The sequence below is a fragment of the Delphinus delphis genome, chromosome 12, assembly GCF_949987515.2.
Source record: "Delphinus delphis chromosome 12, mDelDel1.2, whole genome shotgun sequence".
Classification (NCBI taxonomy): Eukaryota; Metazoa; Chordata; class Mammalia; order Artiodactyla; family Delphinidae; genus Delphinus; species Delphinus delphis.
The window spans coordinates 37,690,874-37,716,989 of record NC_082694.2 but is presented as its reverse complement, the minus strand read 5'-3'; the positions used below and the strand labels follow the sequence as shown (position 1 = coordinate 37,716,989).

The following is a 26,116-nucleotide window of genomic DNA, read 5'->3' as shown; positions in this document are numbered from 1 at the left end:
CAAGGAACACTGAAACTCGATGTGGGAGTGAAGGCATGATCTTGGGCATCCAGCCCAGCAGAGCCTTCGGAGGCCTTTGTGACTGTAACTGCATGAGAGTCCCCAAAAAAGAACTTCCTGGATGAGCCTTGTCAACCCACAGAACTATGAGAGATAAAAAAGTTTTGTTTTGGGCCACTGGGTTCTGGGATAGTTTGTTAAGCAGCAATAGATAGCTGGAACCCAAACTCTGGTGACCATAGTAGGGTCTGAGGGCAACCCTTCTTCCCAAACTTTAAATGGCGGAGCTCCGGGTTTATCTATTTTACTTTTGGGGATTCTTCATGAGACATTATTTAGAAAAGAGTGGCCCCACCTCTTTAAAAAGTTTGTCTATGACTCCCATGGGTAATTGAGAGTTGGCTAAATAAATGTGAACCACCCTTGAGGACCATAAAAAACACTGTGACATCAAATCTCCCCTGATCAGATTCCTTTAGACACAAATATACTTAGGCCACTCCAGATGGTTGTGTATTTATGTCTGATTTCTAAAGCCCTTGATATAAAGGATTCCAATTCTGGTTTCTAATGGTGCTCACTGTTGAGAAATTCTTTTTTACTCAGAGACTCTGTAGATTGTGGACTCTGCCCTATTCCTCCAGCTGCCCTTGTTTGAGTTCAGGAAAAGGAGCTCATGGCGTCTGTCTTAGTGATATGGACTGTAGCTCTTGGAAGAGAGCAAAAACCCCTTTACTTGGTGCCACTGTCCTGTGTTAGGCACAAGATGATGAGAAAATCATCTTACTAAGGGCATTCATTTTCATTAGAAATGGCTCTTCATGAAACCTGCACATCCTCTGGCCCCGAGCTTTGCTTAAAACATTTGAAGTGACCTTGCCAATCAAAATAATTTTTCCTTCAACACTTAGCAAAGCTATATGTAGAAAGATTTCCTTAAAGGCTTTCAGCATGCTCAGCTAAGAGCAGTGTTTTTAGTCTTCTGCACTAGTGTGCTGTTTCCTTTTATCATTCAGACCATCTGTGATGAAGTCTACTTTGTTAACTCGGAAAACCTCAATTTCTGTAAGACTTTAAGATGAAGCATTAACATATTTTTATGGATATGCTACCATTATGGTTTTGGAGACTTCTCATTTCTGTTATTAAAAAGAAAGAAGCTGCCATCTAAGCTTCTCTTAAGAAACCATTTTTACATTTATAATCTTTAAAGATGCTTATGGAAAGAAGTGCTTTGAACTCTTTTCAGTAAGATTTAGCTCAGCCTAAAGCTTAACAATAATGTAATTTGAGTGAGAGGGTCTGATCCTACCTGTCAGAGATGCTGCAGAAAGATACATAAAGCACAGCCAGAATCTCATCTGAAACCAGTTTAAAGATTCATGTGGCTAAGAATCATTCCTGTGTGATCTGGTTTCTTAATACCATAGTACACACTGAATATTGGGATTCCAGAGCTGGAGTGCACCTTAAAACTCATTTTATCAAACCCCTCTGTGCCACAGATGAGTAAACTAAGGCCATGCATTCTGACTGGGAAGTATACTTTCTTTCCACTATCCTCTTGCTAGTCAAAGTGTGCTTCCTAGAACCAGCAGCATCACCTGGGAGCTTGTTAGAAATGCAGGATCTCAGGCATCACACCAGGTTGATTGCATCAGAAACTCCATTCTTACATGATCTCCAAATGGTTATAAGCACACTGAGGTTTGAGAAGCTCTGCTCCATACCACATTTTTTCCCCAGAGAAGGACAAGCCTTTGGAATCAGCTCGTTCCAGATTCAAAATCCAGATTTTTCACTAATTAACAAAGTGGCCTTGAGCAAATCACTTAACCTCTCTGGTCCTCAGTTTCCTCAATAGTTACATGGGGGTAATAATAGCTATAGTGGAAGGTCACTGTGGCATTTAAATGGAAATAATGTTTGTATAGTTTCTAGTCAAGTGCAGGCAGTAGACCCTCAATAAATAGAAAACTACTACTACTGCTATTGCTACTGCTGCTGTTACTATTGCTACCGCTGTTAAAACCGCTGCAACTGAAAGATCCTGAGCGCTGCAACTAAGACCCGATGCAGCCAAATAAGTAAATAAATAATTTTTTTTTAAGTTAAAAAAAAAAACAAAACACTGCTGCTGCTCCTACTACTACTATGGCTACTACTGCTGCTGCTGCAACTACTACTATTACCACTACTGCTACCACTATTTCTGTGCTGCTGCTATTACACCAATACTGCTTTTCTTGCTGCTGCTACTACCACTGTGGCCACTACTGCTACTACTACTGCTACTGCTACTACTGTTGCTGTGCTGCTACTACTGCTGCTGCTACGGCTAACACTAATACTACTGCTGCTGCCCCTCTTTCTCCTATTAGTGCTGCTGCCACTACTACTACTGCCATTGCTCCAACTACTACTACTGCTGTTCCTGCTGCTACTACTGTTGCTCCTGCAGCTATTACTACTGCTGCTGCTGCTTCTATCACTACCATCATCACCATGGTTATTATAACTCAGAGAGGCAAAGTAACCTGCCATACACTGACAAGTGACCAAAGTGAAACTGTATCCCAGGTCTCCTGACTGTTATTCCAGGACAGCTTTCCTGGACCTCATAATTTGCCTTCTCTTTTAAGTACAGCTAAATGCTAGCATCAACATTCTTGTATAAGACAACTTCAGTTCTTGGAGTAGAATATAGAAAAAGGAGACCACTTTTTTCAAGTTTCCATTTAAACCTCCTGGAACAATAACGTCAATTTGATCAATTCTGTATCTTTTCAAACTGTCATAGCTTCAACTCAGTTTGAGTTTCTTCTAGGTGACAGCTTCTGTTTCCTTCAACTATGGAATACTGCCTTTCTCTAATTTTGCTTCCAAAAGATTTCCCAAAGAAAGTTTTACTGGATCGGATAGTACATTTGTTTTCTTAGAAAACGGGATATGTGTCAAACTACAGGGAGATCTTGATTTTTTAAAAATGAATTTTTTATTTGTGTATTTCGGTCTTAGTCCTTTCAGCATGCAGTCCTACACTAAAGCATACCCCCTCTCCAGATATGTAACCCCACTTTGAACAGTTGTAAAGGAAGAAAAAAAATCTTCATTGTATGAAAATAAGATTTTGCCATTTTTCAAACTGAAATAGATGTTGATTTCTTTCTTTGAGGTCCCAGGATGACTTTTGATCCCTGATCTTAGAACCGAGGGCATGTGACTAAATTTGAGAACATTGGCTAAAATGTTAACCTCTTAGCCTCAGATACATTAGATTCCAAAAAGTTATAAATCCTCTGAATGGCAGAATAGCATATTTGTGTGGGAAAGCATTCAATTATCCCAAAACAAGATCTGTAAAAGCACTTTGCAGCCATTGATACCTAACAGATATTCCTCTTTCACTTAACCAAGGAAGTATAAACAGGAGAACAGGATCATACAACAGGACCAGTTTTAGTTAGGTTGGCCCACTGTAGAAGATAATGCAATTCCACAATTTTTAAGAAATTACAGGGCATATATACATGTACCTTAACTATATTTGCTTTTTATTTGTCAAAAATAAATAAATAATTTTAAAAATGAAATGAAATGATGCATCTCATTCTATTATGTAAGCGAAAAGGCACTGGGTTTTCCATCTCCAAGAGGCTGAGACTCCTTGGCTGCTGCTAGAATGAGTGGGTACTGGGATAGGTTTTCCAGCTTGAGGGCTGCATCTTAGCACTTGCTTAGTTTAACAAGCACTGTGCCTTGTGCTTTTAACAAACACTTAAGCATTTGTAGGGATCCAAATGAATCAGAAGCTCCAGTATGTATTTTTTCAAAGCACTCCCCCAACACACACAAAAAGGCTAAATTCACAAATCAGCTCAGTGAAGGAGCCTTAAGCATGGCTCTGACTTATAAGCCATAGACATAAATAAGAAGTCTAACATTTCCTGAGAGGGGACACAGGTACACAAATACACTGTGCTGTGCTAAATTCCAAAGGCAACGTTTCCCAGAGTCTTAAGAACGAGGTCCTTTAAAATTCTTTATCTATCTGTCTGTCTATCTATCTATCTATCTGTCTATCTTCTAAGGACTTAACATTAACCAAACACAGTTTCTAAGCACTTTACAAATATTAACCCACTTAATACCTTTAATAATCTTTACCAGATAGGTTACTCTTATCCTCATTTTACAGATGAGGAGATAGTGTCAGAGAAGATTTAAGTAACTTGTCTAAGACTACACAGCAAATAAATGACAGGACTGGAACTCAGGTAGTTTGACTCCAAAGTCTATGCTATTACTGTGCTACATCATGAGGTTGTTGTGTTGCAATTTTCTTTACACTTAGCTCGTAGATAAATATTTTACTTGCGGAACTAATGAAACCAAGATGGTGAGTTCAATACTTAAATGTGCCAATAATTGAGGCTCTGCATATATGATATATAATCTATAGTCTGTATTTTTAATTTCAAAGTCTTTAATTCTTAGCTAGCTTTTTCAATTCATAAGACTATGATAATTTTTCCTTTTAGGGCCATGTGTTATTATAAACTACAAATATAAAAAAGCAAACTAAGCATTTTTTTCAAAAACATTCTGAGGTGTCAATACAAGGGACCAGGTACAAATGCCCAGAGCTTACTAGAGACTTGTAAAAAAGAATTTTATTTTATTTTATTTTTCATTATTATTATTTTTTTTATGGAAAGGCATTTTATTTTAAATATAGCTGTGTGTACATGGAAAAGAGAATTTTAAATGAGACTGGAAATGAGTCATTTGCCTGTTGAACACCTTGATGCTTTCCTTCCATGCTGCTATTGGCATGAAAATCTGCCCCTTAAGTCAGACTTTATCATAGGTAGGAAAAGTTTCCAATACCCAACCACAAACCGAGGAATCAAAATCTCCCCATATATATAAAAAACAAAAACCCCTCCCTAATCTGTAACCAGAATGCTTCCAGGCCCTGGAACCACCCATTGTGCCTTGGCCACTCCAGCACAGACACAGGAGTGTTGCCATGGCGGCAGGGACCCAACTGTGTGGGCTGGTTTCAATAACCAGCAGCTGCTCACTTCATAAAAAGCAGGATGACAGCCCAGTTCTGAATGAGCGTTCTTCTCTGGGCTTAGACCTGACCTGAATATTGTTTTCTCATTGAATTTCCTTTTATTTATTTATTTTTAGAGATCAACTTTCCTTGAACTTTCCCTCATTCGTGTTGCACTTGGCAGGACTATAGAACCTTTCTTTCCTTCCGTAGAAAATGTGTTTTTTTCCTTAACAGTTCCTGAGGTTTTCCCTGTGCCTTCCTTATCACACCACCACCACCACATTTACACACACACACACACGCACACACACACACACACACACATGTGCACACATACACCTTTGCCTCATTATATAAAGACCCCAAACAAATCCACTGAGTTTATTTACTCCAAGAAGTATTAAGGCCCAGGGAGCCCAAAAAACCCTCCATGTTAGGTGACTCACCCAACACCAAGTACATTTCATTTGCCCTGTGAAAATTTGGAGCTGGAATGGAAAAATGACCATCTACTCTCATTATTCTGGCCATGTTCAGAGAATCTATGTTTTAATCCTAAACACATTCTCAATTCACAGTTGATTCAAAATCTGTTTTTTTTTCCTCTTTGTTTACATATTGGCAAAATGGGAAGAATATAAAAATGTAAAGACTACTAATATGATTTCTGACCCCCTGTCATAGGGATTGCAGAGAAAACTATTCTTGATGCAAGATAAGAGCTGTACTATATTTGAGATGAACTTTGCCCTCTCCAGCTCTTAAGGAGTTTGGAATAATTTTGAAATGAGTCTTGTGCTGCTGTTGAAATTTTTTTTATAAACTTGAAACAATTTGTTTACAAGTTTTTACTAAAGACTGTCACAGAAAAATGTTTGTGGACATGATATCTAACAGGCTGACAGAACCCAGAACTTGCTTGGTATTCAGAGGAGAGCTCACCCACCATTATCCTGCACAGTGTATAATTACTTGCATGTTGGGAGCCAAAAAAGGGAATGCAATCCTGTGAGTGTGTGTTTATACTGAAGAGTTTGGGAAGCAAAACAATTCAGCAAGCATTCTTCATCCCCAGCATCTGGGAATAATTAATTTGCTTGCTATGGTTTATAGCATGAAGTTGATAAAGTTGTCTAAAGTGTGGAGGCCATTTGCCTTAGTTAAAGCTTTCTACTTTGGGGTTTTACATTGTGGCTAATTTTAGTAAATCTTTTTATTTTTAATCCTAAAATGCTGTGACAAGAACCTTCTGCTTATGGTTTCTTGATCATTTTCTTTTCGGTCTTATTCCCACTGTGTTCAGGAAGCTGGCACTTACATTCCTCTCCCCTCTTCTTTGCAGTGTGATGCTGCAGGGGCACAGCCCTCTCAGGAGTGAGGCCCTGGAAAATGTAGTGTTGTTTTCAGTAAATACTTATTTGAGCTCTGAAGAGTTCCTCTGGAATACAGAATGTATCTTTGTTTGATTCTATCAATTTTAGGCCAGGACACTGGAGATTGTCGTGTGAAGCTCTCAATCTATTATATATGGAAAGTATTGTGACAAGTTCTGATAGTTTATGTTAGGTGCAACATTCCCTTAATTGTGACTTTTAGGAAGAAATCACTATATATAATATATATACTATATTGCATATATATGTGTGTATATATATATATACACATGCATATATAGTATAGTGCATATATATGTATGTATGTATATATATGCATACATATATGGTGTTCTCTCTATCCAATCCAACAACTCAACATGTTACAGAGGGCTTATCAGTCCCTGGGGATTTTCCTCCAATTTCTCCCTAAGGCATGCTAGAATGAAACACAACAGTTACTCTGACCTGAGTTTAATTCGGGATTTCAGAATAAGAGCAAATGTTTTATTTTTGTTGGCTGAGTGCTCCAAGTGTTTAACAGTGCTAAAAGTTTTCTATAGCACTTTTGAGAGCTCATATTTCACAACACCTAGCTATTTTCTTTTGAATCCTGGTGAGAAACAAACTGAGGAACTCCCCAAATAGAGCCAGGTTTTTATCCCCACCTTGCTTTTCTCAGGGTTTATCTCCACACTTTGACAACTGTTTCAAATCTCTTGTGCCCTATATTTCAGGTCTCTTTAGGCTAAATATATGTCGTTGCCCTTCATTGTCAAAAATGATGACTTCTAGAAGGATTTTTTATGAGGGGCTTGTACTCACTAAGAGTAACTAGCCTGAGGTCCAATTCTCAGGCTGGCACACTCACTGCCCCAGAGCCAGAAGATGCTTGCTCAGAGGAGCTGCTTTTGTTTTTCTGCCTCTACACTCCCAGCCTCTGTAAAGTGTGACATCTCCCTGTTCCTTCCTTCAGGGCTTAGAAGCAGGGACTGGACCTGACATCAGTGACTAAATACTCACGTCATAGCTCTTAAAAGCCAATGTATGGTCCAGTGACTGGATTGGTACTGGTTGGTCATGAGCTTTCCCAGATCTGTTTTCTGATACCAAAAAAAAAAAAAATTGGCTTCATCAATACAGAAAACTTCCCTGTCATGTTTACCCCTGTACTTCATCATATAGAAAAATTCCTGGTGCATATCACTTAATAAATATTTGGCCAATGAATGAACAAAAGGATAATTGGGTACATGAATGAGTTGAGTTTTTCCTGAAGCTGAATACATTCATTTTCAGAACAAAAATTTCTGATATTATGTCCTTTTTACCTTTTGGCCCTTATAATGTTTATTTTGTAATAATTATTACATAAGGTAAAAGTGTTATTAGAGAGCTTTTAGGCAAAAGGGAACTATTAAGCAACCTGAGGTCAGTTCCCAAAATTCCTACACTGGTCCAGAAAATTCAAAATTTGGAAATCACTGGCCCAAAGCATGTTCTTTCTTGCTGTTGCCTTGTCTCTAGTGATGTTATCCTTTTCTTCATAAAATTTGCTTCAGAAGGGGTGATAAAAGTGAATAATAAAAGTGAATTTTTATGAACCAAAGTGAAAAACACCATTCAGATTCAGAAACACCAACATTGTTGAGCATATCCCTTGTTCCAGGCCCTGTGCTATGGGCATTTACACACTATCCTGCTTAAGTCCTGACAGGTGTGCATTATTGTTTCACTTTGATTTGAAAAGTGAGCTAGATTTTGGGTGGTCCATATCCTCTCACAGAAAAAAAAGACCTAGAGGACTGAGGAGGTCTAAGAGAGGTTAATGGAAGACGTAGGAATGAACCGAGACTTGCCGGTCAAGGGTGATTTGGTTGGGAAGAGAATGACATAGTGATAACAGTAAAGATGAGGAGGAACAATAAGCACCATGTAGTTTGGAACAGAGTCCAGACTGATCTGAGTGGAAAGCAAGCGGCAGATAAGAAGACTGTGGATGCACAGATGATTGGACAAGATCATCGTTTCACAAGTCATGACACTTCAAGACAGTATGTTCTAAAGCTTGCTAACTTCTCAGATTCCTGAAAGAAATATTTGTCTCTTTGTTTACTTGACTGTTTTTAGCTTCTCATCATATTGCTTGGGAAGATGATTATGCTTTTAAGTGCTGGGTATGTTTCCTATAAGAAATATTCTTTGCATCCCTGTTGCTGAGTGTGCAATGTATTCTTAGTTTTCTATAAGAGCCCAGACTATTGAGTTAGAAGTTTCCAAAAGGAGCAGAAGCCCAGCCTATTATAAATTTCCAGCTCCAGAAATGCATCCTTAAGCTTGGTGTGAAAATTATATGACATTATTATTATTATAAAGTCCTGCTTTTTCTATTGGTGATAGCCTATGGATCTCAGGATATGTCCACCATTTTTAACTCTGAGGCATTTCATTTGAAGAGTGAAAAGTTGATAAACTTGGCAACATGTGTATATATGAAGCACCTAGTTCAATGCTATGTGGCAGGTGTTCAGTAAATTGTAGCTATAGTTGATTCTCATTATTTGTGGATTCCATATTTGCAAATTTGCCTACTTGATGAAAATTACTTGTAACTCCAAAATCAATACAGCACTTTCATGGTCATTGTGGATATGGACAGAGCAGTGAAAAATTTGAGTCCTCTGGCATGCACTTTCCCAGTTGAGGAGGAACAAGGCAATGCTCTGCCTTACTGTGTCAAGTTCTCATACTGTAAACAAGTGTCTTTTTGGTGGTCTACTTAGTGGTCTTTTTTCAAAAAGGCTTTTTGGGTGATTTCATTGTTTAAAATGATTCCCAAGTGTATTGCTGAAGTGTTTTCCAGTCTTCCTAAGCACAAGAAGCACCTTATAGAACAAAATATGTGTGTTAGGTAAGCTTTGTTCAGGCTTAAGTTAGTGTTGCTGGTCAAGAGTTCGATGTTAATGAATCCATATTATATTAAATAAAGAAATAAGGTATCTTTAAACAGAAACAGGTAAAACAAGGTTATGCATTGATTGGTTGATGAAAATGTGACCACAGGCTTTCAGGAAACCTAACCCTGCATTTTTCCTAGGAGCAATGGTTCCATACTTGCTAATGTGTTCCCAGCAACTTTGTAGAACGTAACTACCAGAAATGGCAAGAAACTACTGCATTTATTATAGCAGTCATTCAAGAAGGTCAAACTGTGTGGTTGCTGCCTAAGCCCAATCTATTAAGAGTGTCAATGATTTTATAACTTTATATCAGATACCACCTTCTTTCCTCTGCTTCGACCTTCCCAAGATTCTCAAAGCAGTGTCTCTTCATGGTGCCCATTCAGTGCAATGTTTCTTTGGTTCTTGAGCCAATCTTGTCTAGGGCAGAAAGTTAACAATCCCTGCCCCAGGTCCACCATTTGTTATGTTTGGCATGAAGTCAGACCCTCACCCCCTACTCCTGCCAGAACTGGATGCCCACTAGAGTGACTGATCTCTCAGACTGAATACTTGTGTCTACCTCACAGCCCATCATCCTGGAATCCTGTGTCCACGGATGAGCCCTGAGGGTTCACATTACCACTGAATCTCATTACCTCAGTGTTTCTTATAACTAAGCGTCTACCTTGTTACAGGCATCCACCTAGTCAAGTTTTTACTCTCAAGGGGAGGGAGACCCATCAAGAGATGCAATATAATGTAGTCAATGATTTGTAGATGTAGATGATGCTGTGGGGGTACAGAGGAGGGATGTTAAATCCAACAGGAAGGCTTCCCAGAAAATGTAGTATTAGAACCTAGTCTCAAAGAGTAAGGAATTGGCCAGGCAAAGAAGAGGATGAAGGGTGTATAAAGATGTGTCAGATAAATGAAACAGCATAAGCAAAGGCATGGACACATGAAAAAGCATGGATTATTCTGGAAATCACAAACATTTAAATATTGCTGGTTATAACATGTAAGGGAACAAGAGATGGGAAATGAGGCTGGCTAGGGAAGCAATCTGTCATATCATACTATCTGTCATGTCAGTGACGGGGAGCCAATGAAACGGAGTAACCCAAAACACATGGTTGGATTTGAGTTACACAAAGACCACTCTGGTGTCTGTTGGAAGGATGAGTCTGAGGGTTGCCAAACTGGAAGCAAGGAGACAAGTTTTAAGCTTTTCCAATAGTTCTGGTAGGAAATGTTGAGGTCCTGAGCTAGAGCAGCAGAGGGACTAGAGGGGAGAGGAATATGAGATGGTAAAATCAGCGGGCCTTAGTGATTGTATTAGGATAAGCTGGATAATGCTACAGTTAACAAATGATCCCCACAGCTCAGTGACTTACTGCAGAAGTTTGTCAGTCGTGCAGCATCTTCTGCAGATTCAAGCATCTCAGCAAAGCAGCCACCCTCCTGAGATGCCTCAGTTAGATAGGCTTCTTTGATTTGGTGACTCACCATCTCAACAGAAGACCTCTGCCTTCACAACAGGACAAGAGCTATTTCAGGCAAAGAGAATTGAGAGTTTTTCACTACTTTAGCCCAGAAATAATATGTGAATTTTCATTCACATTTCACTGGACCAAACTAGTTGTACGGCTGCACTTAACTGGAATTGGGATGGTAAGTGTAGTCTCTCATATGCCCAGAAAAGAAGAATTTGATATTGGTAATCACGGGTGGTGTCCACCACAGCCCAAGGTCTATTCCATGGTGGAACAGAGATGAGATAGCCACTACAGTGATATATGAACATGGTAGATGGAGACGTGAAAGGAGTTTATGATTTCCTTCAGGTTTCTAGCTTGAGAAAATGGAGGTTGATGGTGCCAGTGAGACAGGGAAGACTGGAGGAGCAGCATATTTGAGGGAAAAATAACGGTTTGGGGACACATGAAACATCCCTAGGGTAAGCATTATATCCAGAGATAAGAAGCAAAAGGTAGAGTGGGGTGTTAGTGTTGAGCAAAGCTGAAAGCAGTTAGAATGTTTGAATAGATTAGAAGAAGCAGTGACTGAGTCACAGTCACGAGTGGAAGGTGAATAGATAAATTACCAGGAGAAGGTATCTGGGGAAGAAATATAGGCTGGTACTCAAGGCTTTCAGCATTGGACACACATTTGCCTGATGCTGTAAGATGTTTTTTTGTTTTGTTTTGTTTGTTTCTTTCATAATTGAGATTTTATTGGTTGTTTTGAGGATCAGTACACAGACATTTCAATTTGTACACAATTCTCAACATACGTACCAAAAACCTTAAAAATCATGTAGTTGTGATTTTTTTCTGAACAGTTATTCCAGTGACTTTCCAGCTTAAAATTTGGGGGCAAATTTTCCTTCACAGGATATCAAGTACCAATATCTTCAAATATTGATATGCTGTTACATCGTAAGTCCCACTAATTAACAATTTAATATCACATACACTACATACGCAAATTGTCAATCGTTGACAGCACATTAACAGTTACTAGAAGAACTGGACTACCACGACCAAAGATGTTACAGAGTGCACAAAATTCTGCCCAGGAGAGCCAAGATCAAGGGGTGAGTGGTTTGCTTTAGGAAACAATTCTACCAAAAACAACGTGGGAAGAGAAGTAATTTAAAGTGTTTAAGACATTAAATGCACAACTGACTCCAAACTGCCATTTAGTATGCTTTGTATTACAGGATATAAAAGCTACACCCAAGACAATCAAAGCCTCCCATATTGAATATCCCACTATTTTCTGGTTGTACCAAAATATAAACAACCAGCAAATGATTTCACCTCTTAAACTAAGGCATTTACACTTAAAAAATGGGATGAGGTGGGATTCCTTCCTTTTTAAAAATGTTTCTAGAGCTACTAAAAAACTTGCATTTACAAAATAGTTGATAAAAATATTCCTCTGGATTGTACAAGAAGGGAAACAGGGACCACTGATAGGACCAGGTGTGTGATTTTACTCAGACTTGGCTTCTTTCTCTCCTGCTTCATCAGAAGCTGGGCTCTCCTCATTTTTAGTTTCTCCATTTTCTGAAGGTGAGTCTTCTTTAGTCTCTTGGTTAGCCACTTCAGCCTGTTTTCCCTTTGCTCCCCTTTTCCCTTTTGTTTGCGCTTTTTTGTTGGAATATTTATCCTTTCCTGGCGCCTTTTTTGGCTTCGTTTCCACTTTTGGAGGAGCCGGTTTAGCTGACAACCTCGCCGATCTCCTCTTGGGCTCCTCCTTCGCCGCCCCCTCGGCGGAGCTCACCTTCCTCTTGGGCATCGTGGCGGCGGGGCGGGCGCGTGCCGGGTGCCTGCGGGCCGCGGCGCGCCGAGAGCCTTCGCGAAGCTGGTCTGCCTGGCCTCTGCCGCTGCTGGGACCCGCGGCGGGGGCGGTGGGAGAACCGGATGGAACCGGATTGGGAGCCCCCCGCCTCCTCCTCCCCACCGCGTCCCCCAGCCGCGGGCTCCTCCTACCCGTCGTCCGGGCCGCCCCCCCCACCGCCCCCGCCCATTGGCTGCTGGGCCCACCGCCTGTAAGATGTTTTAAAGAAGTCGTTAAATGCCTGACATGGCTCTGAACCTTAGCTAGTGACTAGGGCCCTGGTTTTCCATCTCTCTTTAGCCATTCATCCTTCCCTGGACCTGGATCCTGCTCTAATAAATGAGCCTTCTAGAGCTTGGCCACATGTAGGCAGCCTTCTATTCCCTTACCTCCTGTCTAATCATACCTTGGAATATCTCCTACCTGGCACCAACAAAGGCCATAACCATAACAGAGCTGGCTACATCCTTTAGAGTCTGCCTTTGACCCTTGTCCCTGATCCAAACTCTCACGTAGGACAGTGTCTCCAAACCCCATCCTGTGTCCCTCTCACAGGCCATTGCCTGGCCCTTGCTCACTAGCCTACCTGCCAATTCGGAAAGCTGTGGTCCCAGCTTGCCTTAGGCCATGCCCTTAAGAATTCAAGAAGGTCAATAAAGCAATAGTCTTACATGTGTTTCCCAGAAAATATTTACTACCAATAAAGATTGAAGTTTCTCTGAGATTCATGGAGTGAGGGGTGGATGACATTATGCAAGAACCAGCCTGGAAGCATTAAGGCAATCAGTGGAGAGGTACATTTGCTCCCATCTGGACATGGGATTCTATGTCCAGAGTGCATGGCTGATATTAAAGAGAACCAAGCCCCAGAAAGAAAGAACTGTCAGGAAGCCCACAGAGACTACAGGAAATAGGTCAGAGCTGCCATCCTCATCTCCACTGTGCCAGGTGGAGACTGAAAATCCAAGATCAAGTCTGTGAAAGGACACAACAGATCCATTGTAACTGTAGGCATCAAGATTTGGGACCTGGGGAAGTGGAGCCGTGCCATGGCTTCAGGAACACCAAGGTCAGGGGCAGCTTGCAGAACCACATTGTTCCAGGAGTTCCTCTCTGAACAAGGCAGGGACTAAGTCTTGCCTTCCTGACCTGGCTTTCAGAAAAGCTGGCAGAAGCAAAGTGAAAGGCAGAGAAGCCTGCTAGGGACCTGGGGCAGGGCAGACCTTCTCCAACATAGGTTAAACTTTGAGACCCAGGCATAAGGGGATCAGGTAGGCAGTCTGGCTGCCCCAGGAGCCGCTCAAGGGCAAGCCTACCTAACAGAATCCTTAAAGCTTCTGAGCTTCTCTTTGACCTCCAACAACAGCTTCTTCCAAGCTCCCATAGGAAGCTGGATGAGAGCAGCAGCTACTCTGGTCCAATATATCAGTGTGTTCCGGGAGATGGGGGGGGGCGGGGAGGGAGAGGAGGGGGAGGAGGCAGCTTTCTCCTGACTGGAACTGACTGGAAACTCACTGAAAAAACTGGGATACGGGTAGGGTGTGGACAAGAGCTAAGACCAGGCCTGTGATAACTGCCAAAGATGACAGACACTCCATTACTTGTTTTAAAAGATGTATAGGGCTTCCCTGGTGGCTCAGTGGTTGAGAGTCCGCCTGCCGATGCAAGGGACACAGGTTCGTGCCCCGGTCCGGGAAGATCCCACATGCCGTGGAGCAGCTGGGCCCGTGACCCATGGCTGCTGAGCCTACGCGTCTGGAGCCTGTGCTCCGCAACAGGAGAGGCCACAATAGTGAGAGGCCCGGGTACCGCAAAAAAAAAAAAAAAAAATGTATGTATCTACCAATCATCCCCAGGGTACTCAAGTTCACACTATTGCTTAATGCAATTAGAAAGAAGTAACAAATATGAAAACACACTGTATACTGTGCCACTGAATATATGCAGGGCACTGAGACTGTTTAAAAGCTAGGCATGTAAAAATAGGCTTTATAGCTATGCTAAGTGTTTTATATACACTATTTTATTCAATCCTCCTCACAACCATAAGAGGTAGGTAGTAGTAGTATTTGCATTTTATAGTGGGGAAAGCCAAGCTCACAGAGTAGCTAACCCAGGTCACGCAGCTAACTGGTAAGTGACAGTCTGCAGTCCAGCCCACGTCTGTGTTGATCCCAAAGACAGTGCTTCCTCCAGAGACCGAAAACATTGCTATGTCTTTGTTTTGAACATCTGGCTAAGCTGCCTCTTCACTCACTGTCTGCAGAGGTTAGTCCTGCAACACTGGCTCTGGTCTCTGCTGTTACCCAGAGAGCAGCCTCTGGGGGCTCTTGAGGAAGGCCTCGTTGGTGGAGGAGAGCTCCCTCCCCTGCCCCAGGCCCACAACCACGGCTGTGGGTCTTATCTGGCAGCCCTCACATTCCTGCTAAGCACCTCAAGCAGGACACATTCCTGACTGGGTGGAGGGAAAAATTCCTGGCATTCTTCAGCCGCTGTCCTCCCAGGGACTGGGATGGAGGGAAAAAAACCTACATTTCTGATGCTTGGAATTACTCTGAATTAAGTCCTGCTCTCCAAGCCTTGAGAAGGGGGAAAAAAGAGGGAGGGGGAGATTCAGGACCATTGAGAGATTTACTTCTCCTTATAACATGTCTCAGGATTGTGGAATCAGGAATTCGTATTCCTTCTCAATAGTGTCTTCCGTCTGTGAGATCCTTGCATTTGACCTTCATGCTTGACAGACAGTCTGTATTGTTTATCATTCTTATACATCATAGCATTCTAATATCATAGTTTGTAAAAAGAACAATCTAGATGCTTGCATGAATATTACCTCTCTGCAACAATAACACGTATTACTTTTATAAATGTATTTATACTTTACCATGCTTTATCACTTACATTATTCCATTTGATCTTCACAAGAAATCTATGAGGTTGGTATTATTATTTCCATTTTGTAGAGGAGAACTCTACGCTGAGAAGTGAGGTAACTCACCTGCTGTCAAACAGCTGCCAAGGCAGAGGTGGCCTGTGAGCAGGTCTTCTGACTCACCTTCACCATGTGTCACTCAAGGCCTCCCATTATGACATCACAGATACTGCAAGGGGGTAACAGGGAGTCTGTCCAGTTACTGGGTAACATCTGATTCTCCTTCCCAGAGAGGGACTCTAGTGAGAGACTAGGAATTTGGAGGTCCAGGCCAGGGAGCACTGGAGTGCTGGCCAGGGCACAAGGTTGGGATGTGCCTGTAGCGGCAAAGGATGAAACAGGACTAGTGATCCAGCATCTTGAGAAGCTGAGTCAAAAAGCCAAGCCAACCACCTAAGCAGTGATGAATTTCAAGGTATGGACCATAGCCAACTGGTAGGCCACAAGCATCCTCCTGATGTCCCACAGATTGATCCCAAAATACATGTCTTTTCTTTGGATCTTACTAGCAAATGGCTGTTGATGCCCTAGATTTTCAGTGTGTGTGTGTGTGTGTGTGTGTGTGTGTGTGTGCGCGCACGCATGTATATATGTGTCTAAAAGCTACTAATAACTGCTAGGTTGTTAAGAGTTAGTAGTATTTGGTATATATAAATAAAATTTTAAAACATAACTAGAGTTTACTGAGGTGACTACTTAGTATTCACCTGGTTGTCAGGCAACACTTGGCAATATTTGCAAAGCTCCCCCTATCAACATGCATGGACAGATTGTTGAAGTATCCTCAATAGTCAGGAAGACTGCTTTCCTATTAATATCAGTTCTGTATTGTACTTTTCAATGGTTATTCCTGCTTTTTTTTTTTTTTTTTTTTTTGTGGTACGTGGGCCTCTCACTGCTGTGGCCTCTCCTGTTGCGGAGCACAGGCTCCGGACGTGCAGGCTCAGCGGCCATGGCTCACGGCCGCTCCACGGCACGTGGGATCCTCCTGGACCGGGGCACGAACCCGTGTCCCCTGCATCGGCAGGCGTACTCTCAACCACTGCGCCACCAGGGAAGCCCTATTCCTGCTTTTTAATTATAAATTACCCTTCGTTTACCTCCATCATCATCTATTTTGTTTGACATGGATTGTTTGATTAACCCTACAATAAGATAGTGATATCTACATAGGTCAACTCAATTTGTGACCTATAATTTTTTATAACAAAACATTAAAACAAATATGGATTGTGATACATATAGAAATCATCCATACCAGTATTGCTAAAGCAGATATTCACATGACTTGCACAAAATGTGCTCGCACTGCAACAGTGCATCGCTATCAGGGAATTCTTTGAAAAGCAGGCAAGACTATAATATGTGGGTCTTGGAACATTTTGCCCCACCCAGCTGAGCCTGAGTCAAAAAAGTCTGAGAATCACTGGGCAGAGAGGGAGACCTTGGGTTTATTTTAGTGGGTTAGAAAGAACTATAGAGACCAGAAGAGGGTGAACACATGAAGGAAGCCTGGGAGACAGAAATTGGAGAGATTTCTGGTACTGAAGAAATGATGCCTGCAATATCTTATCAGATACCTTTGGCCTCAAGCATGGATCAAGAAAGAGCAGTTCAAAGTGATCATGTCCTATTGGTGCCCTGTAGAGCAGTCTGGTTCAAGTATTGTGCAAATGTGCCCTGCCAGGGCAGACAGAGACTGATACAGCTATCCTTCACTGACCATGAACCCTAGTGTCAGGGAAGAGAAATTTTTTTTAACTTGTCTGCCTTCACAGAATGCCTTTAGTAAATGATTTTAAAGTGCCCATATGTGATATGACTGATAAAGGGTTAATATCCAAAATACATAAATAGCTCATACAACCCAACATCAAAAAAATAAGCAACCCAATTAAAAAACGGGCAGAAGACCTGAACAGACATTTTTCCAGAGAAGACATACAGATGACCAACAGGCAAATGAAAAATGCTCAACTTCACTAGTCAACAGAGAAATGCAAATCAAAACCACAATGAGATATCACCTCACACCTGTCAGAATGGCTATCATAAAAAAGACCACAAATAACAAATGTTGTCAAGAATATGGGAAAAAGGGGACCCTTGTACAATGTTGGTGGGAATGTAAATTGGTGAAGCAATTGTGGAAAACAGTATGGCGATTTCTCAAAAAATTAAAAATAAAACTACCATATGACCCAGCAATTCTACTCCTGGGTATATATCAGAAGAAAAAGAAAACAGTAATTTGAAAAGATACATGCACCCCAATGTTCATGCAGCATTATTTACAATAGCCAGGATATGGAAGCAGCCTAAGTGTCCACTAACAGCTGAATGGATAAAGAAGATGTGGTGTATATATATATATATATATATATACACACACACACACACACACACACACACACACACACAATGGAATACTACTCAGCTGTAAAAAAGAATGAAATTTTGCCATTTGCAACATGGATGGACTCAAAGGGTATTACGCTTAGTTAAATATGTCAGACAGAGAGAGACAAATACTGTATGTTATCGCTTATATGTGGAATCTAAAAAATAAAACTAACTAGTGAATATAACAAAACAGAAGCAGACTCACAGATATAGAGAACAGACTAGTGGTTACCAGTGGGGAGAGGGGAGGGGCAAGATACAGGCATTGGATTAAGAGGTATAAACTACTGTGTATAAAATAAATAAGCTACAGGGATATATTGTGCAACACAGGGAACATAGCTAATATTTTATAATAACTATAAATGGAGCATAACCTTTAAAAATTGTGAATCACCCAAAACTTGTATAACATTACAAATCAACTATACATCAATAAAAAAGTAAAACTTAAAAAAAATACCCACATGTGCAAGTTATGGCTCTTGAGATACTCTAGGAAGTCCTGGGGTATTGCTTTTTTCATGGATATACTGAAGGTGGCCACTTCCTGCTCCCAACCAGAGAAGATGGGTGAGTATCCTACGGATATTGAAATGATATTGAAATAACCTTGAAACATAGAGAAGAGTCCAATAATGTGCTTCCATTTTGACAAAGTCAGAACATGGGAAGAAAAGACCTTAGGTACAAAATAAAGTCTTTCTTCTATTTCTTGAAATGTCCCCAAGAAAAACCTTCCAATACTGCAAAAAGCCATCTAGAAGGAAGAACCCATGGAGAGATGTCTTCTTATCCTGAGAATCTTTGGGTTTCAATTCAGGCAAGAGAAAAATCATCTGGTTATTAAGAATCCAAAGCTCCTTAAATGAAGCAGGCCAAAATAGTCCTACCCTCTTCAAAAAGTAGTTCTAAACTATCCTGTAATGTAATTTCATGAAAACTTTATTATAAGCTTCACACCATCATTAATCATTGTATGTGTCCCATTTCATAAAGTGATAATTGCCTTCAAGTAAACTTTAGTAAATAGTAATATATCATTGAAGATACAGATGTAAAAAAAATACTTAGTTTGGCTCCTAAAAGTTATTCATTCACCTTGGTTTCTTGCCTAGTAACTATGGAGAGAGATGAGTTGACATTGTGCTATTTCACAGAGACATTTTGCTGGGTTGCCATATTCCTGTCAAGAATGCACGTGCAAAAATGGCAATGGTAGTGTCAATGGTTACCTTTATTTGATTTTTCCCTGGGCGACCGAGTGAGTGTTTATTTGGTATGAGTAAAGCTGTGGGTTAGCCCATGTCTCTGGCACGCCTGCAGTGATCCTACAGGACTCTGTGGTTGGGAAATTCCTATGTGGGGGTTGTCAAATTGTACGAGATCCATTATTTTTATTTTCTAGATCCATTGTTTTGTTTTGTTTTTTCCACAAAAGCCTAAGCCATTGTAGTGCTAGAAGAAGACGCAGAAACCACATTGCTTTAAAAAATAAAAAAAACCCCGAGAAACAGAAAGAAAACATGGTCCCACCTGTAGTCAGTGGAATTTAAATTCCCAAGGGCTATGGTCAAGTTCCATAACTTGCTCTAAGTTATGTTTCTTCTCAGTTCTTTTCTTAAAAATTTATTTATTTATTTATTTATTTATATTTGGCTGCATTGGGTCTTTCTTGCTGTGCACGGGCTTTCTCTAGTTGCGGCGAGTGGGGGCTACTCTTCGTTGTGGTGTGCGGGCTTCTCATTGTGGTGGTTTCTCTTGTTGTGGAGCACAGGCTCTAGGCACGCGGGCTTCAGTAGTTGCAGCTCGTGGGCTCAATAGTTGTGGCTTGTGGGCTCTAGGGTGCAGGCTCAGCAGTTGTGGTGCAGGGGCTTTGTTGCTCCACGGCATGTGAGATCTTCCTGGACTAGGGCTCGAACCCGTGTCGCCTACATGGGCAGGCGGATTCTTAACCACTGTGCCACCAGGGAAGTCCCTCTTCTCAGTTCTTAACCTGAGTATAAGGTCTAAAGACATCAAATACAGAAGGCTTAGAGGGTAAAGCCATAATAGCAGATGAATGCAGCTTTTCAAAGATCCAAATGAAGTAAGAAGGGGGAAATCTAGTAAAAGCAATATTCACATCCATCTTTTTTTTTTCCCCCGAAGACAGAGTAGGGTTTGTTATTTTGTTTCCCCTTTTGATTCGTAACCTAGGGCCAGCATTAGAAAATAATAAAAATACTAACTAGTACTTTAGAGTTCATAACTGCATTCGTATATATTAGATTATTTGATTTCCAAAATAATCATTATTATTAGACTCGTTTTAATACAGAGAACTCTGAGCCGTAGAGAGGCTAAAAGACTCATTCAAGGTAGCTTGAGTCAGTAAGGGACAGCCTGGGCTCCAAGCCTCATCTTCTGACCCCAAGCATATGCTCTGTATTTTATCAGCGTAGTCTGAAGCAAAGGGTGTCCCTCTTTTATTGGACCTCCCACAACAATTCAAACCAGTTTAATTGATCCCCAAATAATGGAAAATTGATAATATCAATATCACACCTACCAGTCAGTTCAGGAACCCAGAGGCCTCTTGACTGGTTCTGCTGTTTTTACAACCCATGTAAAAGTATGAGAAGCTTGACAATACCATAACATCCCCAAGAAAGCCAAGATGATAATCTGAAATTAGGTCAAGAGGCTTTTCCTTATCCCCTGCAAATTTTACATCGCTGGTACCTGTACCTAATAAATTTTGGGCAGTTGTCATTCCTTTAATAATCAGTTTAGTTAGTCTAGCATTCACATTTTTCCTTTGGATTATTTTTATTTTCCATCTGTTTTATGTCTTCCTCCACCCCACCAAACCCCAATCGGCTCTCTCAACCTTCGAGTCTCTTGTCCTAAGGTTCTAGTATATAGCTAGTACCTGAAGCAAGGGTCTTAGAAAAATCTCATGCCTCTTCCCTATTGAAAATATTTTTTTAAAGTTTTTTCAAATTTCTCAACAGTAATAAAAGACTTAAGACAGAGAATCTTAGTACAAAGACAAAGTCGTATTGACATAAATATTTTTTTTTAAAAAACAAAATATTGGCCACTAGGATACACAGGGATTTGAATCGTTAAATTATATAACAACTTGATTTCAAGGTTAAATCCAAAACCATCACCAACGAAGTGTGCTGTGCCCAATTTCTAGAGGTCTGGAGCTAAAAACACAGCTCAGCTGAGTTCTGGGCTGTATTTTAGCCTTGGCAGACCAAGAAGCAAGATGACAGGGCATGCTTCATCTGAGCATTTGTCAAGAGCACACTGAGATGATTAATCCACACATCCCCACCACCAAAATTACCCCCTTCCACGGCCCTCACCCAAATTCAGGTAAAATAATTTGTGGAAATTTTTCTCCCCACAGGTTTAGGGATTTGTTCACTCCTCCTTATCTTTGGTTTCTATCAACCAAAGTAGAATCTTAAACGAAAGCATCTTTGAGTCTTGTGTCTTCTTTATGAACACTTTTGTTGGCTTAAGGAGAGATCATCAGATAGGAAAGGAAAGTTCTGTTCCTAGCTGGACATTTACTCCTGTAAACACTGCCTAGCACAATGTGCTGCCCATAAGAGTGCAGAGTTCCTCCCTTCTCACTTTTAGTGCTCCCTGGCTTCACTTGCAGCCCTCACCCTGCTCCATACTCCCTCTGTCCTCAAGTTATTGAATCTGAAGATAAGTGAATTACACTCAAGGCAAAGGTGAAAGGGAGAGGGGGGAAAGCCTCAGGTTCTACCTGGAGAACGCTTCAGATTGAGTTTCATTTTCCTTCTCCATCATTACTCACTATTAGCTTGTGACTTAAAATTAATCTTACCCTTTCTTGCAACATTTGGCAAATGAAAGCTCTGATTCCCATTGGCATATTTGTGGGGTAGGGATGGAGAAGAAGGGGAGGTGGGCACTTAAAAATTGTTATTGCTTTCAACACTGCCTTGTGTTTGCTGATTTCAGAACTGGTTGTGCAAAAAACAGGAGGAAGGGGAGTGAAGCACTGGAGTTTAATGAGAGGTCACTGGACTCTAGTAGTCAGAAGATCTGGGTTCTTCCAGGTGTGGACCACTGGATGGCAGTTGACAGGGGAAAGGTGTTAAACTTGAACCCTTTCAGAGAGCTGTTCATGCAGTAGTGCTACCTAGGGGGAATGTGAGGCTATTTGGTGACAAAGGACAATGGTTATAGCGAAAACAAAACATTAGTCTGAAAGTAAAGAGTCGTGGGACTTTAGTCCTACCTCTACCGCTAACCAGTGATAACCTAACCTCTGGAAGTCGTTGCACCTCATCTGCAAAGTGGGGAGAATAACACATTGCCCAGCTTTCTTCCCAGAGAGAAAGCAAATATCAAATACAATAATGTGTATGAAAATACTTTATGAAGTATTTAAAAACCTGAATACACGTAAGATTGCATGACTGAAATGAGGCAGTGGTCTAAGTAACTGCTAAGGGTGACTTGCGATAGCACAATTCTATGTTCTTGACAGTTTTGCTTTGAAGTCTGACAAATTTATTTGTAGAAAATCTGGCTTTGCTAAAAATGTTGACAGGCCATTTATAACCAACCCTATTGTGCTTAAAAGAGTAGAACTATTGTATCACCTCACACCAGTTAGAATGGGCATCATCAGAAAATCTACAAACAGCAAATGTTGGAGAGGGTGTATAGAAAAGGGAACCCTCTTGCACTGTTGGTGGGAATGTAAATTGATACAGCCACTATGGAGAGTCCCTTCACCTAGTGGCCCCTAGAAACTCCAGGCTTATATTCTTTAGACTCCAAGTCAAATAGAGACAGTACCTCTTTCCCAGCAGTTTCAGCACAAGGCCCCGAATTGAGTTTCATTGGCTTGGCTTAGGTCATGTGTACTTCCTTTCACTAATAGTAGAGACATAGGGGTGGGTAAAGAAGGTCAGCATCTAAATCACAAAGGTAGAAAGTGGGAAAACAAGGGAAGGGGGAGGAATGAATGATGGGCAGGCAAACATGACAGATACCCATTTGCCTAGAACTGCTTCAAGCAATGTGGTAACATCACAGATGGCTAGGACACTACTGCAAGCTATAAAGGAAGCTAGAGGTACAGACTTTGCCATTTTATGAACAAAAGCTTCAAACGCATCATGGGTGATGCAGCTCCTTTAAGAGCAACAAGTAGTTCTGGGGTCTGGATGGTCTTTATTCCAAGAACAGGTGTTGGGCACACTTGGCACAAGAAGATCCCACAAGAAGATCTCAGAGTGGCCTTATCAGGCACAAGTGCACACATGTTGGAACTTATTATCTAATAGTGTCATCTTGGGGAACAAAGAGCAACTCTGGGAGGGTATGTGCATGTGCATAGATGTTCAGATGCAAGTGTCAGTGACCTTGATGCTGTATCACTGATAGAGTTCAATCTGTGTCATTGCCCTAGAAGAGTGCAATTGCCAAGGATAGTCCTGGAGACTCATTTTTCATGTGACAGTGGATAGAAAAGAGAGGGGACAATTAGTTAAAACCTGGGTTAGACTCCTTTCTGGATGGGGGTAGTGGGTGGGCAAGTGGAATTACTCCTTGGGAAGGAAGGAAAAGTAGTATTAGAATGTTGCTTCTGCTGCATTTTGGAGGTGGGTGGATAGGTCTGGACAAAGTAAAGCTATTTAGCAAGTTGAAAAATGGGTTCTTTGGTCAAGGAATGAAAAAATCACAGTAGGAGAAATGTAAAGACTGGAGTTCTCTAAGGGCCTGTAATGAGCCATTGAGTTTTAGGAGCCATTGATTTGATTTTGAGCACACAGAGAAGGCACTGGCCTCCCTTGGGGTGGCCCTTTTTGCCCACTATTACCAAACTTTAGTCACAATTAGGTATGGATATGCCTTTTAACAAGTATTTGTATTTCTTAATGCTACAGAAAGCATTAAAGTCCATCAATGGCTAAAAAGAAAAATGTTCCTATCTTCCAGTCTCTTTTTTTCCATAAATTCCACCAGAAAATGAAGGAAAGAAGGAAGTGGGGGGGAGGGAGGGAAAGAGATAGAGAGGGGGAGAGAGAGAGAGAGAGAGAGAGAGAGTAAGAGAGAGAGAGGAGGGAGGGAAGGAAGGAAGAAAGAAAGGAAGGAAAGAAGGAAGGAAGGGGGAGAGAGAGAGAGAGAGAGAAAGAAAGAAAGAAAAAGAAAGAAAAGAAAGAAAGAGAAGAAAAGAAATTCCATATACTAGTGTGCTAGGGCTGCCATAACAAAGTTTCACAAACTAAGTGGCTTAAATAAAGGAAATTAATCACCTCAGAGTTTTGGAGGCTACAAGTCCAAGAGTGTTGTGTAGACAGTGTTGAATTGAGGAAGAATCTGTTCCACGCCTCTCCCCTAGCTTCTGGTGGTTTGCCAGCAATCTTTGTTGTTCTTGGCTTATAGATGCATCACCCTGATCTGTGCCTTCATCTTGACATGGTGTTCTCCCTGTGTGCAGATTTCCCCTTTTTATAAGGACACCAGTAATATTGGATTAGGGTCCACTCTAAGGACTTCATCTAGACAACCTCTGCAATGACCCTAATTCCAAATAAGGTCACATCCTGAGGTACTGGGGGTTAGGACTTTAACATAAGGATTTAAAGGGGTGGGGACACAATTCAACCCATAAGAGTCCATAATCCTTCTTAATATTCCAGAAGTTATATTTTGCTCCAGGGTTCAAATTCTAGAGCTAAATAAATACTTAATACTATAATGGGGGGGCGGGCGGTGTACACTTCAGAATACTGACTGTCGGTGTACACTTCTTTCCTATCACTGAGACCATTATGATAACTGAAGGATAAAAGACCATATTCTTCTATCTTGAAAGATTTCTATATCGTTTGAAGTGAAAAACTGGAGGAAAATCAAAATTCCTTTTGTATAAAGGGACTGATTCTTTGACTTTCCAATGGGAACCTTTTGTTAATTTACTCTCAATAGGGAATACAGTACTTCTCTCTCTGTTCCCACTCACTGAAGGAGGGGCACGGGAAAGGGGCTGGTTAGTTCCTAATTCAACCTTTGAGAGCAACTTCTCCTGTTGCTGATACAAACCAAGTTATCACATGTTGCTGCAAATGCCCACTTGCCCAGTGTGAGTGAGGCTTTGTACTGAACAGAAGGAAGATAGCCCTACATTTAACTGCAGTCAAGTCCTTTGTGGAACAGACAGGAATAACATGCATGATTGCAACCCCTAAATAATACACCTCAGGTCATCTGCATTTTGCCTACTCTTTAGGACAGAGGCTACTATTCCTGGATAAGTCAGCATTAACCCTGGACTCCTAAATCCAGAACCAACTCTTGCAGGGAGTGGTGTTTTGCTTCACCTCTTCCTCTCCCTATATTTTCAGTCCAGCCAGGCATAAACAAGTGGGCAATTTCTGTCCTGATCACTGAAGCTCTGAAGGGCGCTGAACTCACTAAATGATGAATACATGCCATATGGAGCTAGCGGCAAGTTCGGATGTAAATTGTCTCCATCTTGCTCTCTGCATTGCAGATAAAAAGTCCCTTGGGTCATCTCTTTGTACTGAGCTGTGTGTATCTGAAAACAGCTAAATCACTGAGAAAAGTGGAACGTTTAATTTCATCTGAAAAGGACTGGGTATTATTGCTTGCATGAATGATTAGTAAATGTTTTAAAAACATTATATGAGGTTGCACACAATTTATTTCATTTGGAATCCCATATTTTAAGTAAACATTTGAATCCTTTTGGCCTGCTGTGTTAATAGTGCAATGCAGTGTACAAGAGTTGGAGTCAAAAGATTCTGGTTTGGGTTCCTGCACTGACAATAACATTTGCCAGGCACTTACTGAGGACCAGCAACTGTTCTAGGCTCTAGGCACTTTATGTATCAATAAGTCATATCATTTACTCTTCACAATAACTCTGGAAGACAGGTCCTGTTATTCCTACTTTTTATATGAGGAAACCATTCAAACAGTTCCTAGAAGATCTGGATTCAAATCCACACTGTCAACCACAAAGACCATGCTCTTAACTACTATTCCC

At 41.0% G+C, this 26,116-nt stretch overlaps 1 protein-coding gene and 1 pseudogene across 7 annotated transcripts in view; one reads left to right on the top strand and one right to left on the bottom strand.

The window, feature by feature from the left end:
• Nucleotides 1–26,116, top strand: part of EHBP1 (EH domain binding protein 1) — a 491,141-nt gene that overhangs the window by 103,734 nt on the left and 361,291 nt on the right. The window lies entirely within an intron of this gene.
• LOC132434868 (non-histone chromosomal protein HMG-14 pseudogene) lies at nt 12,282–14,159 on the bottom strand (annotated as a pseudogene).